General features: G+C 39.3%; 1 long non-coding RNA gene across 1 annotated transcript in view; it reads right to left on the bottom strand.

Moving 5' to 3' along the window:
• Positions 1-5,657: 5,657 nt before the first annotated feature.
• LOC120509143 overlaps positions 5,658-14,246 on the bottom strand; it is a 130,613-nt gene continuing 122,024 nt past the window's right edge. Inside the window, exons 3-4 of the long non-coding RNA XR_005629169.1 lie at positions 8,118-8,170; positions 5,658-5,755 (exon numbers count right to left, since the gene is read on the bottom strand). This is a non-coding gene — a long non-coding RNA (uncharacterized LOC120509143). The remainder of the gene's footprint in view (positions 5,756-8,117; positions 8,171-14,246) is intronic.

Below are 14,246 nucleotides of genomic sequence, written 5' to 3'. Positions count from 1 at the left end.
TCTAAACAATTAACTACACAAATGATGTTAAATCTCCCTTTGATGTTCTAGCTGAGCTGGCACAAGCAGAGAACAATAGATCAGAGATGTGAACTGCCATGCAGGTATAGAACAAGAGAGAAACAGTTTCAATAAATCTTCTCTGCCCCCACATCATACCTACAAGTCTCCATAAAATTGTACACCAGGGAGAAAGTTACCAAAGCAGAAGCATACATCCAAAACCAGTGTGGCTTGCAAAACAAATATGCAGCAAGTAATATAACAATCATATATACTTTGAAATCCAAAACCTCCTTCTAGAAAATATTTCTCTATCTACATATTACTACCTAACTGAAAATATTTGTTTGAACTCTCTGTGAAGCATCACTAAAAAAATATTCAGAAAGGTTTAATGTTATTTACCTGGGGAACCATCTAAAATGCCTCCAGGAGAAACTACTGTGAAGATCTTTAACAAGAAAAGCAGAGCAGTGTCGTTTTCTTTCATGCAGGTATGAAAAAAAACCTCATCAATTTAGAACAAGATGAAGCCTATATTCACTTATTTTATTTTTATTATGACAGTACATCCAGATTTATAACTACTGAACTGTTGACTAGACTGCTTTTGTTTCTTCCTTAACTAAATATTTTAGCCTAAGCACACAGTGCCTTCACAGAACTGACACCCTGCCAGCAGCGAGAGCACAGGGTCTCCTGAAGCAAGATTAATCTCTAAATAAGTGAGGAAAAGGAACAACTGTGTCTAGAGTGTCTCAGCATCCTTGAACAGTTCAAATACAGTTGGTACATTGGGTTAAACTGCCTTGGCAGTGGTCTGTGCCATAAGCCCAAAGGCAGATGCATCAGTCATGGAAACTATTATATTGTGCCTTTTTACCTAGAAACACTCTAATTTTAAACCTAATGGTCTAATAGTGTGGCAGGAGCTGTGGTTTGTAAACAAGCAGGAAATCTGACTACAAGGAAAACCAAAACAACTGTTGCAAGCTTTGCTTGCCTTTCTTTTTTAAAGACAGGGATTTTGCAAAGATTAAATAGTCATCTAACTTGTGAGAGCTATGCAATGTAACAAAACTGATTTATTTCATTATCATTGGGCTTTGCACAGGCTCCATAGGAGGGTTGCTAAATAAAAAAGGTTCTCAGTTTTGGCATGAGATATGCACTTCTCAGGTAGGAAAATATGCATTTATCAACAGCTTTGCCTATCTGAAAATATTACTCTGTTGGAAAAACTATTTCTGTCATTTGCAGAAAGTGCATTATTTCAATTTTCAGCCACATCAATATCCTACTCTGTTTATGATTACTCTTATTATTTGTGTTGCCTCTCAACCCAATGATCCCAGCCATGAGTCAAGAAATGCATGAATCCAGAACAAAGATACAGTTGCTAAAAACTCACATTTAGGCTAGGAGCAGTAGGCAATAGATTGCACAGGCAGACAGGAAACATAAAGGCATATCAGCAACAAAATCAGTGCCTGCTTTCTGTCTGTATCTGGGATAGTTCCCACTGAAAATTTTCTTTTAAATTTTGAAAATAAACTTATTGCCTGTGTGCATATTTTCTGTTAATACCAAATATATGTAAATAAAAGCACATTTATTACTGTGATCACATATTTATAATTGCTATCATGAAATTGTTCAAGAAAAGGCAGAGAAAACACCCAAATTTAGGGGCAAGGGCATTCTCAAAGCAGCTTCTTCTGCTGGATTTATATGAAAGCATTCAAAGGGGCTTATATCTAGTGCTGGTCAGGGAGGCTTTGCAAGAGCAGAATTCAAAAAGGGGTTACAGCACAAAAGCTTTAGATTAGTTTTACTGACTGTTAAGAGGTGAGATAAAACAATTCATGAATTCAAAAAGATCAAGTAGGGAGGATGATCAATATGAAAGGAATTAGTGCCTAAGTTTTCAGATAGATGTGCCAGCATGCTGCTTGGATTTATAATTATAAAGCAATTAATACTTAGCTCAATAATAAATTATTAGCTGCCATGGAAACGACTGAAATATAAGGGAAGCTATTAAAGGCAACGAGATGGCCTGCAGGAGACAAAGGGAGGAGGCAGCTTATTCACCAGGCAGACTGTGCTCTTCCTGCAACTTCTTATGCCATCACACACCACTTTGAGATTGCTAAAGGAGAAATTGCAAACTGCCTGAACTCACAGAGCCAATTGTCAGGGTTTAGCAGGGCTTTTTTTGTGTTAAGATGATAATTTGATTATAGAGTCAGATATTTTTCTGGTGTAATCCTAGGGATATCACATATCCCTTTTTACCTGAGCAACTAGTTGAAGCAGCTATTTTCAAGAACTCGTGGGGGACAGGTAATGCCACTGAAAAGCAGAAAAGGAGAGTTAATGCCTTCTATCAAAAAGAAGAAATTGAGGAGCAAGAAAATTATAGGCTAGGCAGCTTAACTGCAGCTTCCTGGAAAAAAATTTGTGAACAAACAATGCATTTGTAACCATCTGGAATAAAATAAGAAGATTGTGAGCAACCAGCATGGATTTGTTCAAAGCAAATTATATCAAACCAGTCTAATTTCTTTCTGTAACAAAATTACGGACTCTGACTTAAAACATTGATTGCCCTGATGTCCTCATATGCAGACAAGGGAAGTTTGGTCAATGCAAACTACCATGTGACAAAATTTTGCCTGCAGATTATTGACCTGCATGTTGCAAAGTGGAGAGAAGTATCAAACAGGGCTGCACAAACAGCTCTGGATGCCATTGCCCTGAAAATCCATCACTGATTTGTTGGTGGAAGAGCACATGTCATTAAATGCAAGTAACATGGCATGGAAAGTCTGCCACTACTTTGGAAGACGGGATTAAAATTCACAGTGTTTACAGGGGATCCCAAAATCCATACGAATCAATGATGTCATTCTATAGTAAAAAAAACTCCAAGAAGACAACTGTGATACTCAAACCATAAACAGGCTTCAGGGCACATGGATGCAAAAAGCAGAAGTTCAAGACCATCCCTATCCCTTCTTTTGTGTGACTGACTACAGGACAGATAGACTGGCACCAGGCAAAGAGAAAGCCACTATAATTATCAAATATGATCAATGAAAACAGGTCTAAAGTTATGGTTGAACTTTAGGAAAAAACTTTCTAAGCTAAGAACAATTAAACATGCAATGAGCTGCCCAAGGAAGTTCTAGCTAGAGAAACTTTTCCTGGAGGTCTTTTAGGACAGCTTACAAAATTGTAATTAGGAATGTCATAGGCATAACTGACCTCATTTTCCATCAAGGAGGCACAACAGGTAACATCTTTGGGTCTCCTGTGGTCTTATTTTTCTAAGAGTTTACAATATTATTTTTCCCCCATTTCTAATCTCATCTGGATGAATTGTAAGGAATTTGTCTGGGGTTTCCAGACATGAGGCAGCCTTTTCCTGGCAGAAACCCTAGACTGACTACAGACATGCATACCCTCACAGGGCACATGTGCAATATATTGGATGCTTCTGCCAAGGACTGTTCTATATCCAGAAATCAACAGCACATGTGCAATAATCCATCACTTTTGGGAAGCATCAAACTTTATTGAATAGGCACTGGAACAACAGTGCAATATTCAGGGAAACTGAAGTCCCAGAAATCCTCCAATTCTTTGGATACAAGAGGGATGAAACAACAGGAGAAATATTCTTTGGTCACAACTCTAGGCCATCACTTTACCAAACAAAAGCAATCATTCTCTCAATACATATTTTGTTTCTCATACAGTTTTGCTACTAGCACTCCACTGGCTGCATCTGTGATTCCTGTACATCTTTAAACAAAACAAAAAAATCAACAATCTCTGCCTGAGCTCCTCTGTTTACTGGTTTCCACAATAACTTCTTCAATCACACACCTGAACTCTATTATTAGCATTCACATAGAGTACACAAGGTGATGGGGTGGTAATATTTTTCCAATTTAACTTAAACAAGGGAAAGTGGTTCTTCAGCTTCAAAAATATTTCTACCAGCATAACTGTATTTTGTCTTATGCTTACAGAATCAAAAAAGCAGTGATCTGCATCAGAAAAATCTGTAAAGGTATTTATACTAAATTAAAATAACATAAGGAATGTTACTGAAGATGGTTGCCACAGAACAGGGACTGTGCAAATAGTTATAAGAAGGAAGAAAGAATGCAGAGATGGTGGAGTCGTTGAAAATTCATCCTGAGCCATACTAGTATTGTTTAGATGGGAGCAGATAACCGAATCAGGTTCTGACAATTGCCCCTCTGACAGCAGCAGCAGCTGCATCACTGCCTTGCCTTGCTGAGCAAAAGCATGGGAGAAGGCAGTGACTAACTCCAGTCAATAAGCACACCCACTGGTATTGTAATACAAAAGAATTGATGGAAGGAGCACCAAAAAAAGTTTCTAATTGTACTAATGCCAAAATGTACCAGCAGAGATCAGTTCTGCATTCCAGCCCATAGGAACTGGGGTGCACAGTTGTGTGCAGCCCCCCTGAATGCAGCAGGGTCTCAGAAATTCTCAGGGAAGAGTAGGACCTGGTTTAATGCAGTCTTACCATGTGTCTAGATCTGAATGGCCCTGGATTTATATTTTTAAAAATATGCTTCCTGTCAAGGTATCTTGTCCAATGAGAACAATTCCTCATTGAATTGCAACAAGCAAAGCTTCTCTTGATTGGCCAAATGCCATCATCTCCTGTTTATAGCCACACCCATATCTGTTTACTTCAGGTGTTCTCTTTGTCCTTTTATATCAGCCTGAGAACAGTAAAAAACAAACCCCAAAGACAGCTCCCCTTGTCACCTGGTATCAGAAGGAGTTATCTTTGCATGAAGTTCTGCCTGCAGAGGATCATCACAGCAGATTTCTGTGTCTCCCATCCGAGAGGGGCAGGATCACCTGCACACACAATGCAAGTTACTGCTCCAGACCAACATGAACACTCTGAAATAGGGGATCCACAGCCCTATGGCTCCTCTCCTATTCTCTTCTGGCTTTTCCCGGAAAGAAGTACCACAGAATAAGGTACAACATGAGGAAATATGTTCACAGAAGCTAAAAAGAGAGTTGAGCTGTTTCTATCAGCACATCAGGGCCCTTTGGTTCAACGTGGCTTCTTTCAGCAGGTAAATTCTGTTAAATCCACAGCAAGAAACAGCCCAAGGAGGGAGGGGCTGGGGATGGCTGGTACCCCCAACCATACCCACACAAAGTGAAATGAATCACAGTTAGGGCACTCTATGCTCTAAGACATCTTTCAACATGGAAAAAGCGTAAGGGGAATGATGACCAAACAAGAAGGGAGATGCCTTCTTTCAGAAGTTCCTTTTTTCTTGGTTATTAAATCAAATCTGACCATCTTCTAAATTTCTTTTATCATCTTTCATTGAATTTTTATATAACATTTTCCATGTCCATATTACTTCCAATTTTTCATTATTGCTGCCCTATTTTTAACCTCACTCTTCCCAGAACTTGGCTCATAGATGTGATGCATAAATCACAAGGCTGTTCTGGCTAATCTTGTAACAAAAATGTAATTTATAATACTTTGCACAGAAAACAACAACACTCTCCACAAATGCCTCAGCATTGAAGTTTTAACAACCAAATATGTGAAAGAAAATCATATATCTTATCTGGCTATTAGTTTTGTATATCACTTTGCAAAGATCATGATCCCCCACCCAGGCTTCAATCTCTCCACGGATGAAAGATATGTGCCATTAACATACTTCTAGAAAAGGTATAACAGATGTTAGGATGTAGATAAAAGGTAGATGAAACAATGATTCAGTGTTGATTTGCTGGGTAGGAAGATGACCAGTCCTCATAAATCAAACAAAATCCAAGCAAGAGATAAGACAACCTGATGGAGTTAGCTGGCCTCATCATTTCTTACTGAGCTGTCTCTTTATTTCACATTTAATTCAAATGTCTGTTATTTCAACACAGCCAACTGCACAGCTCCAAATTCAAGTCATAAAAAGATGCCAAATATACACAAACTTGCTGACACAATAAACAATAAAGAAGGTACTGAGCACTTCACCAGATCCAAATGTTAATTGTCATCTTTTAGTTCCTACAGATAATATTTGACAGCTCTCTTCCTTTCACCTGAAAGCATGAGAAGCAGGCGAGACAAGAAAAGCGTCTCTCAAGCTGCTACACCAAATAATGTTTTGTGCCTCTAGAAAAGAAATGGTACAACTAAACAATTTTGAAAATATTCCATCCTATCATCACAGGACAGAGCTAATACAGACAAATAATTAGCTACCTTACATCTACCCCGTCCTTCCAGAATTGCTTTATCTCAATCACCGAAGCCTTCTCAAGGCACCAGCACTCTGATTTGCACTGCTGGCTGGTTTACAAACAAATCAGCCACATCATTTTCTAAAACTCTTTTTTTTTTTTTTGATGAGCATTGAGTAATGTCTGTAACACATATTTGATATGAGAGCTGCTCAGCATCATGAGTCAGTGCCCTCCTCCCCCAGCCCCAGCAGGAGTGACAGATCCCGGCACTGATGCCTCAGCTCAGGTTTCATTTCATTCCATTCCATTCCATTTCATTTCATTACACAGTGTAACAGGCCAATATCCACAGCTCAGGCAGCCGAGCCAGGAAATTCAAACTGCTGCTGCTTATTAAACATCCTGCCATCAAATCACGTTAGGAGCATTAAAATGTAAATAAATATGGTTGGGTCACTGGTTAGACTTCTCCTTAGCTCATCCTTAAAGTGCTTTGAGAAATCTTTTTGCAAATACCTCGGTGAAACACCAAAGGTTCTTTAAAGATGTTTGCCTTTGAAGATCCAGCTGCAACAGGATTAAATTTACTTTTACAGCAGTCTGTGGTTACAAAAAGACATCCTCCCATCTGAGGGTACCGGGATACCTAGAATGCATCCTAGCAGCTTTCAAACCATTGGAGCCAGCCAAGGCAACCAGCTTTTGTGTATGCCAAGGAGGTTAAAAAAAAAAAAAGTTTGAAAAGTTATAATACTGTTGAGGTGCTCCTGGTGTCCATCTTATACATAGAAGGGGTTGTGGAAATATATTCCAGTTTCAGTTGTGCCACCTTCAGGAAAGGAAGGCATAGGTGCCCTCTCCACAGGCCACAGAGTGTGAGGGTAAGGGCTGTTTATTTTTCATACATTTGCATATCAGACATATGCTCTATGCCTTAAATTTAGACTTATTCCAAATGAAGTCACTTCTACATCACATTATTTTTAGATTTTTTAAAGTTTAAAATAAATACAAGCCCAGGGTCGTGTGTAGACAGATATCTGAGTGAATGGGAAAACAGGATTGATTCCTTTGGGGCTAAACGCCTGCAAAAATCAAGATGCAGAGAGCCTTTAATAAAGTACATTATGTGGATGATCAATGCTGGCATTTTCCCACTGCTGTTCTGACCTAGGAGTGCCCAGCTGGGGAGGCCTTCCACAGCTACACTGTGGAAGAATTTGGGATCAAGGTGTGCTGAGCACTGGGAAACCTTCATGATTCTTGAGCTACAGTAACTGCACCTTAACCAACCCTGAGGGCTGGGTGAGTGAGCCCAAACATGATGTCTCATCATTTTAGCACCACATGTAACCTCTGCAGAGGATTAGTGTTAAACAATTTAACCAAGGACCTGGGATTAAAGAAATGCATTCTAACCTTGTAACAGGTATTTCACACACTCCTTAAAGCAATCACAATATATTAATTAACATATTTAAAGAGAGGCATTAACTACAATCTCATTATACTTCTGAAATCAACATATCTGGAAAAAAACGGGGAAGATGCAGGGTTATTATTTTCATTTATTTAGTGTCCTTCTCAAATATGATAATGCAGCTATGAAGCCACTTAGTAATTAGGTTAAGAAAATGGACTGGAACGAAGCAGAAGCAGCTCAAAATATTGAGTCAATGCCCAAAAAGTCAAGAAATTTCTTTCATTGAGCATAATGGCATCAGAACAAATTCTGGAAAGAGCTCAGTGCCTCTGAAATGTAAGTTCAAGGTTCATGCAGAGTGAAGTAAAATCATGGATCCCTAGAAATTAACACAACTTTAGCTGACCTTTACCTGACTGCCATGGAGGAGTGAACAGCTCCTTGGTTTCTATTGTAGAGGAAGCCCTGCAAATAAACAAATGGGGTTCCAGAGGTCAAAATGAAATAGAAACCTCTTTGTAGTGTGTTAACCTGTATATTTGTTTGGACAGGACACAAGAATGTGTTGAGAAGCAGGCTGAAATGAGCAAAATCTTTGGACCTGTGACTTGGAATATAATTCTATCAGCACCTGAATTTTTTTTGACATTTGGCAATGCTTTTTTCCTACAAGTAGAACGTATGGTATTTGAAATTCAGCTCTGGTAAGTAATCACACGTGGTTTCAGAATTTGCTTTCCATTAACATTAATGCCAATTCAAAAGCATAAAGGTTTGTAAAGGGAAAACAGGCACAACCACATCAAGTCACTCGAAAGTCAATCATGTGTGTATTCAAAATGCTTCTACAATCTCAACCCTATTCCTTTCAACCATCCCATTTCATGGTGGCTGTACTATTTCTGTTGCTATGGGTATGTACACTTTAATTTTCTATCACTATTAGAATTTGTGTTAAGAATCCACAAACATCAAAGTTCCATAATGAAATTCTCATCTTGAACATGTTAAAACACAGCTGTGAAGGGCAGCAAGATTAAACCCAGGACAGCGGGTTTGTAGTAACATCCAAGAAGCTTTAAACAGTATGAAAGACACAAGCTAAGAGGCTCAAAGTCAACTGTAAAACTCTCACTTGACTTCTTGATGCAAAGTTAAACAGGGCTACTATAAAGAAAGATGCTGCTGCCTTGGATTTCAAGTAGCATCTGTATTTCCACAGAAATGCAACATACTTCTATAGGAACAGAAGTGGAGAAAAATATATGAAGATTTCCCCAAGCAGCACAGTGATGAAGCCACAAGGGGAGAAAATATCAACAGGAACATGTCCCTACTAATAGTTAAAAAAAAAATATATAACAAAGCCTTAAGCAAAGCCTGGGATTTACACTGGACACCATGACTCTTACATCTTTATAATTCTTACACCACCACTTTTCAACAAGACTTGAGGTGGTTGTCTGAGTCACAAAGGCCAGCCAGGCTGAAGGTCCCTTGCCTTTGCCCCCTCTCACTTTCATTCCATATTCTCTCCATGTTTAGATCTCATTTGTGACAAAATTTTAAGATTAATCTGGACAGACTCTAAACATTAAGAAAGTTGCCCTACTATTATTATAACCCTTTGACTTCCTAGGATGGTGTCTTTAAATGTGTCCCAGGTTCTAGCATTTACAAAACCATAAGCAGGCCAGCTCAGAAATCTAATGGAGCTCAAAGCCTTGGATGTAATCCCTTGTACATTCAATACAGTTCATGATCCTTTCATGCATGTTTATTCATTTGTTCCTAGTTTTGCAATGTTAATGAAAACCAAACCCAAGCAAGCTTTATTAGATTTTCATTGCGAATATTTGCAACTGAGATGTAGTTAATTAAAATTAAAACAAAAAAAATATACCTTGCAGAGCATATTCACTATGGAAAATTATTTATGTATACTTTTCCTTGATCTCTTTGGCAAGGCCTGTGTTAAATCAGGATTTCAGAAGATGGGACTGAAATAATTTAGGACAGAACCACAAATTGGAAACTTGCTTGAAATTTTCATCATATTGTGGATAAAAGAGATCAACTCTAAATGAAAATTTGAGACATTTGTTTGTTTTCCTAACCCTGAATCTACTTTAGCTGATACCTGAAACTTGCCTAAAAAAGTCCTTTATCAAGAACGAGTAGCAGACAACACCATACTGCCACAATGACACTGCTTATTCCTACAGAAACAGCACCTGCATCACTTACGAAAACATTGGCATTTCATAATTAAACATAAAATTACTTGCTACAAAGGAATTTATTTTTTGTCATGGAAAATATGAGTTTTTATATCAGCATTAGTGAGAACAAACTGGCCATCTGACTGCGCATGAAGGAAAACAAATTGATCACAATAAAACTTAATTTAGTAAAATTGCACATTCATGTTTATTATTTGCTTTCCCTTTTTATCTCATAAAATAAAGCTGTGTACACCTGTACATGTCTTCTCGTCATTATTGATGAATGTCATGACATTAAAAGATCATATAAGATCTAAGGCTAGCTCTTATTTTAAGGGCACCTGCACTGGGAGAGGATCAAATCACAACAAAGTGAAAGGGATATATTTATGTCCTCCAAGGGTGTTTTTTGGGGTGTATCTTTGGGTGCTTTTGGGGTGTTTCTGGTGGGTTTTTGGGGATATTTTAGGGGAGTTTTGGGCATGGTTTGGAGTGGTTTTGGGGATGTTTTCAGGAGTGTTTTGTGGTGGTTTTGGGGTGTTTTTCACGTGTTTTCTCATTGGAATTAAGTGCACCTACAGAAACACGTTGCTGCCACTTCACAGCATTCTTCAGCACACACAGCACATGTCAAGGGCTCCAGCACAACTTCCCCACAAGCAAAATGCCCTTGAAGATGCTTATCCTAAAGGCAAGGTGTTTGTCCTAAAGGCAAGGATCTAAACAGGGCAGACCATCTGCAGTGGGGCTCTGCTGGACAAACCACAGCTCTGAGGGACACAGGAAAACCAGAATTTACCTACCGGCACAGCTTTTGAGGGCCAATGTTTAAGTGTAAAAACAGTGACTTGGGACAAAAGGAGGCACAGCTCATTTGTGCCACTTCTTGGACAGCAGCTGTGGCCACCCCTCCCTTCTGCTCTGCCTCAATGGGACATGTGGCCAAGGGGGACACGGAGGTGCCACCAGCTGCCTGCCCAGCAGACCTGGCAGCAGCCCCAGTGGAGACCAACCTCCCATCTGCACTGCCCTGCCTGGCCCCCATGCCTTGCCTGGGTTTTGTAACATCCAAAACTGCTGCCAAAGACCTATTTAGAAAACCCTTTAGCTTCCTTTTTCAGGGAATCCATACAAGCCAGGAATCATTTCGTCCAAAAGCAAATTTATCTTCTGTTAGTTTGGGGAAAACACCTTAACTATGAATTGTCTGTATCCAAAACTGCTGCCAAAGACCTATTTAGAAAACCCTTTAGCTTCTTTTTTCAGGGAATCCATACAAGCCAGGAATCATTTGGTCCAAAAGCAAATTTATCATCTCTGTTAGTTTGGGGAAAACACCTTAAGGCTTGGTGTAGAAGTTGCTCCACCCTCAAACCTCTCAAATTTATTCTCATTTACTCTTCTTTTGCTCCCATTGGGTCCATAAGGCCTGATGTATTTACACTAACACCTTTTCTTGCAGCTAGAGACCTCTCTGGAAATTTTGCCTTTATCACTCATGAAGCACTTTTAATAAAGCATAGTAAATCCTGTCCTGCTGGGTTCATTGTTGGTTTGGGGGTTTTTTTGGTTTTTTTTTTTTGTTTTGTTTTTTTTTTTTTGTGAAGTCATCAGAAAACATGAGAAATAAATGCATGAGTCCTCCAGAGTAGCAAATTTAATTGGTGTTTTTTTCCAGGCTCAGTAGGACAAGTACAAGTCATGTTTCAAGCTGAAACAAAAGGACTGATTTACAGCCCTTTTTCCTTTGATATCAAACTGGGATCACTTCATAGACATATGAATATTTTGAAAAGAGACTGACTCATATTTCAACCCTTTAAAGCAAATCACAAGAATGAAACTTTATGACATCATTTTAAAGCAATTGAAGGGTAAAAGTAGCTAACAGAAAATACTAATATCTGTTTAAAACCTTAGAAAATTAAATGGAAACTTTAATTGACTGCGTTTGGGGTTACATATTTGTACTTTCACATAGATGTAAAATGGACCTAATTGTAATACTCTAGCAACTAACATTGGCTTTACTTATTGATGATATAAGCTATTGAAAAATTAATAGCATTATAGCTTTCCAGGAAAATGGCAGGCTCTCTGGAGGAGCACAGCATAATGGCAGCTCAGTTTATTTTGAAATGTTTGGTTAGGGCTGATTCTTGGAAATGGCTCAGCTGTAAGCCCATACAAATGCAATCCACCAGTGCAGGATTGAGGAATGAAATCCTTTACCACACCTAGAAATGCAAAGCTTGATTCAAAACAGCTGTTTCTAAAGGTTCTATCATCTGCTCAGGAGGGTAAAATAACAAATAAAACCAGTTCTTACTCTTTGAAATTATGAAAGGTACCCTTATTTCACTAGGTGGTTGTTGATAGAAGCTTTGCTTGGTTTGTTGCTGTGGTTCTAATACACCTTACAAGTCACATCTATCCAGCAGGATTTCTGGAGGGGATCTGGCTGCCTGCAATATCTCTTCTTTAGTGTTAAGCTCCTGCTTGGTTTAATAAATTTTCTCTCAGCTTCTAAAAGTCATGGTGCCATTTTAGGACATGACTGTGCTAAAGAGAGAGCAAAGTGTACCAGGTAGCTTAGCTAAAATTATTTGCTACTGTGTGATGCATCTGTTACAGATTTTCCCCTGGACTGAGATAAGGTTGGAGCTGATTCATCTACAGATGAATACCAGAAAGTTTAAATTGGAAGAGGGGATTATAAAGAAAAAAAAATCCTTAGGCCTTTAAATGATGAACTGAAAATGAAATATGCCTCTCCAAGTGACTTACAGGGTTTACAGCCCTCAGGATATCTTCCAAATAATCACCTTTCAAAGTCCCATGTTTACCACAGGAAATTGCTCCTGGCCAAGACCTGTGTGGTGACTACAGACCACTCCAGCTCCAGGAGTGTGCCTTGCACTGCTGGCAGCATCTGGGAGGGCACCTGAGCTGTGCTGCTGCACTCAGCCTCCTCCTCTCCTCACCAGGGTGAGCCTCTCACTTGTGCACAAGTCAGGGAGTCTGGGTGCCAAAGTCCCACTTGAACAGACAAGGGGAGGAAACCATACAAACCAAAAAGCTTGGCTGTCTGTTACAGGACAGAAATCTTTCTGCTGAGATATTTGCATACTTAGGAAAATCCATCTCCCACCTTGCTCGTGGCTCATGTTCCCACAACCCACACCTGAAATGCCCACAGCTGACAGGAGAGCCCATGGGCTCCTGCAGGGTTGAGCCTCATTGTGTTTGCCAAGAGAGGGAATGGCATCCTGAGGAGGAGAAAGTATGTCAGTAGGACATAAAGCAGGGTCCAAAATTAGCCCGTGACCATCTTATTTTACCATCATCATCACTGCCTCCATGCATATGTTTTATCTGACAGAAGACACAAAGACTCAGCTATTCCTCAAGGCATTTTCAGAAGCGTTTGTTTTGAGCTTTTTCTCTTCCCCTAAGTCTTCAGCTCTAAAGACTGAGGGAATTGCTTAGGGTGACTCACACCCAGGCTTTACTAAAAGCATGAAACCCTGTGCTCTTACAGACACGCTTTATGTGAAACAGAGTTTTCCTGAAAAATCACTAGAAAAAAAAATGGAATTGCAGAAAATGGGAAGCCTATGCTCACTGCACCCCTGGATTCCATAATCATGGACTTCAGTCCAGAAGACCCTCCATTCAGAGCTCTGTACCTCCCTACCACACCACTAAGCTACATCACCTTCAGGAGAAATGCAATTTTGTGCATATTGCACAGCTCTGTGTGTACCACCATTACTGAGATCACATTTCACTTTAAATACACATATACTTTCTAAGAAAGACAGGCAAAGTGTTTAAAATTTTGCCCTGATTCTCCTGAAGATTAGTCATAATAAAGTAAGAAAAGTATTTCTTTGAATACTGCCATAGAGATTCAATGAGTCACTGTCCTATAGGTGCCTGGGAGGCAGCAACCAGTGGGAATAGCTGTTTTTACAGTAAACCATAAAAATGCATTGAGTTACAGAAGTAACTATTAGCTAAGCTGCTGAATCATACATCTCACACTGAAGCATTCACAATGCCATGATCCCCTGAGAATTTACCTCTTAAGCTAGAGCTCAGATGTGAAATCACAAAACCCAACAAACTAAGCACTATGGAAATAAGTTGGAAATTGAGGTGCAATCCTGCAACTTATACAGCATTTAATAGTTATCAGAATGAAGATTTCATGTTCACTAGAAAAAAAATGGAATTGCAGAAAATGGGAAGCCTATGCTCACTGCACCCCTGGATTCCATAATCATGGACTTCAGTCCAGAAGACCCTCCATT

This window comes from Passer montanus, unplaced genomic scaffold (genome assembly GCF_014805655.1).
Source record: "Passer montanus isolate IOZ18808 unplaced genomic scaffold, ASM1480565v1 scaffold5, whole genome shotgun sequence".
Lineage (NCBI taxonomy): Eukaryota > Metazoa > Chordata > Aves > Passeriformes > Passeridae > Passer > Passer montanus.
Note: the sequence above shows the minus strand (reverse complement) of the source record. Positions and strands in the feature narration are given on the sequence as shown.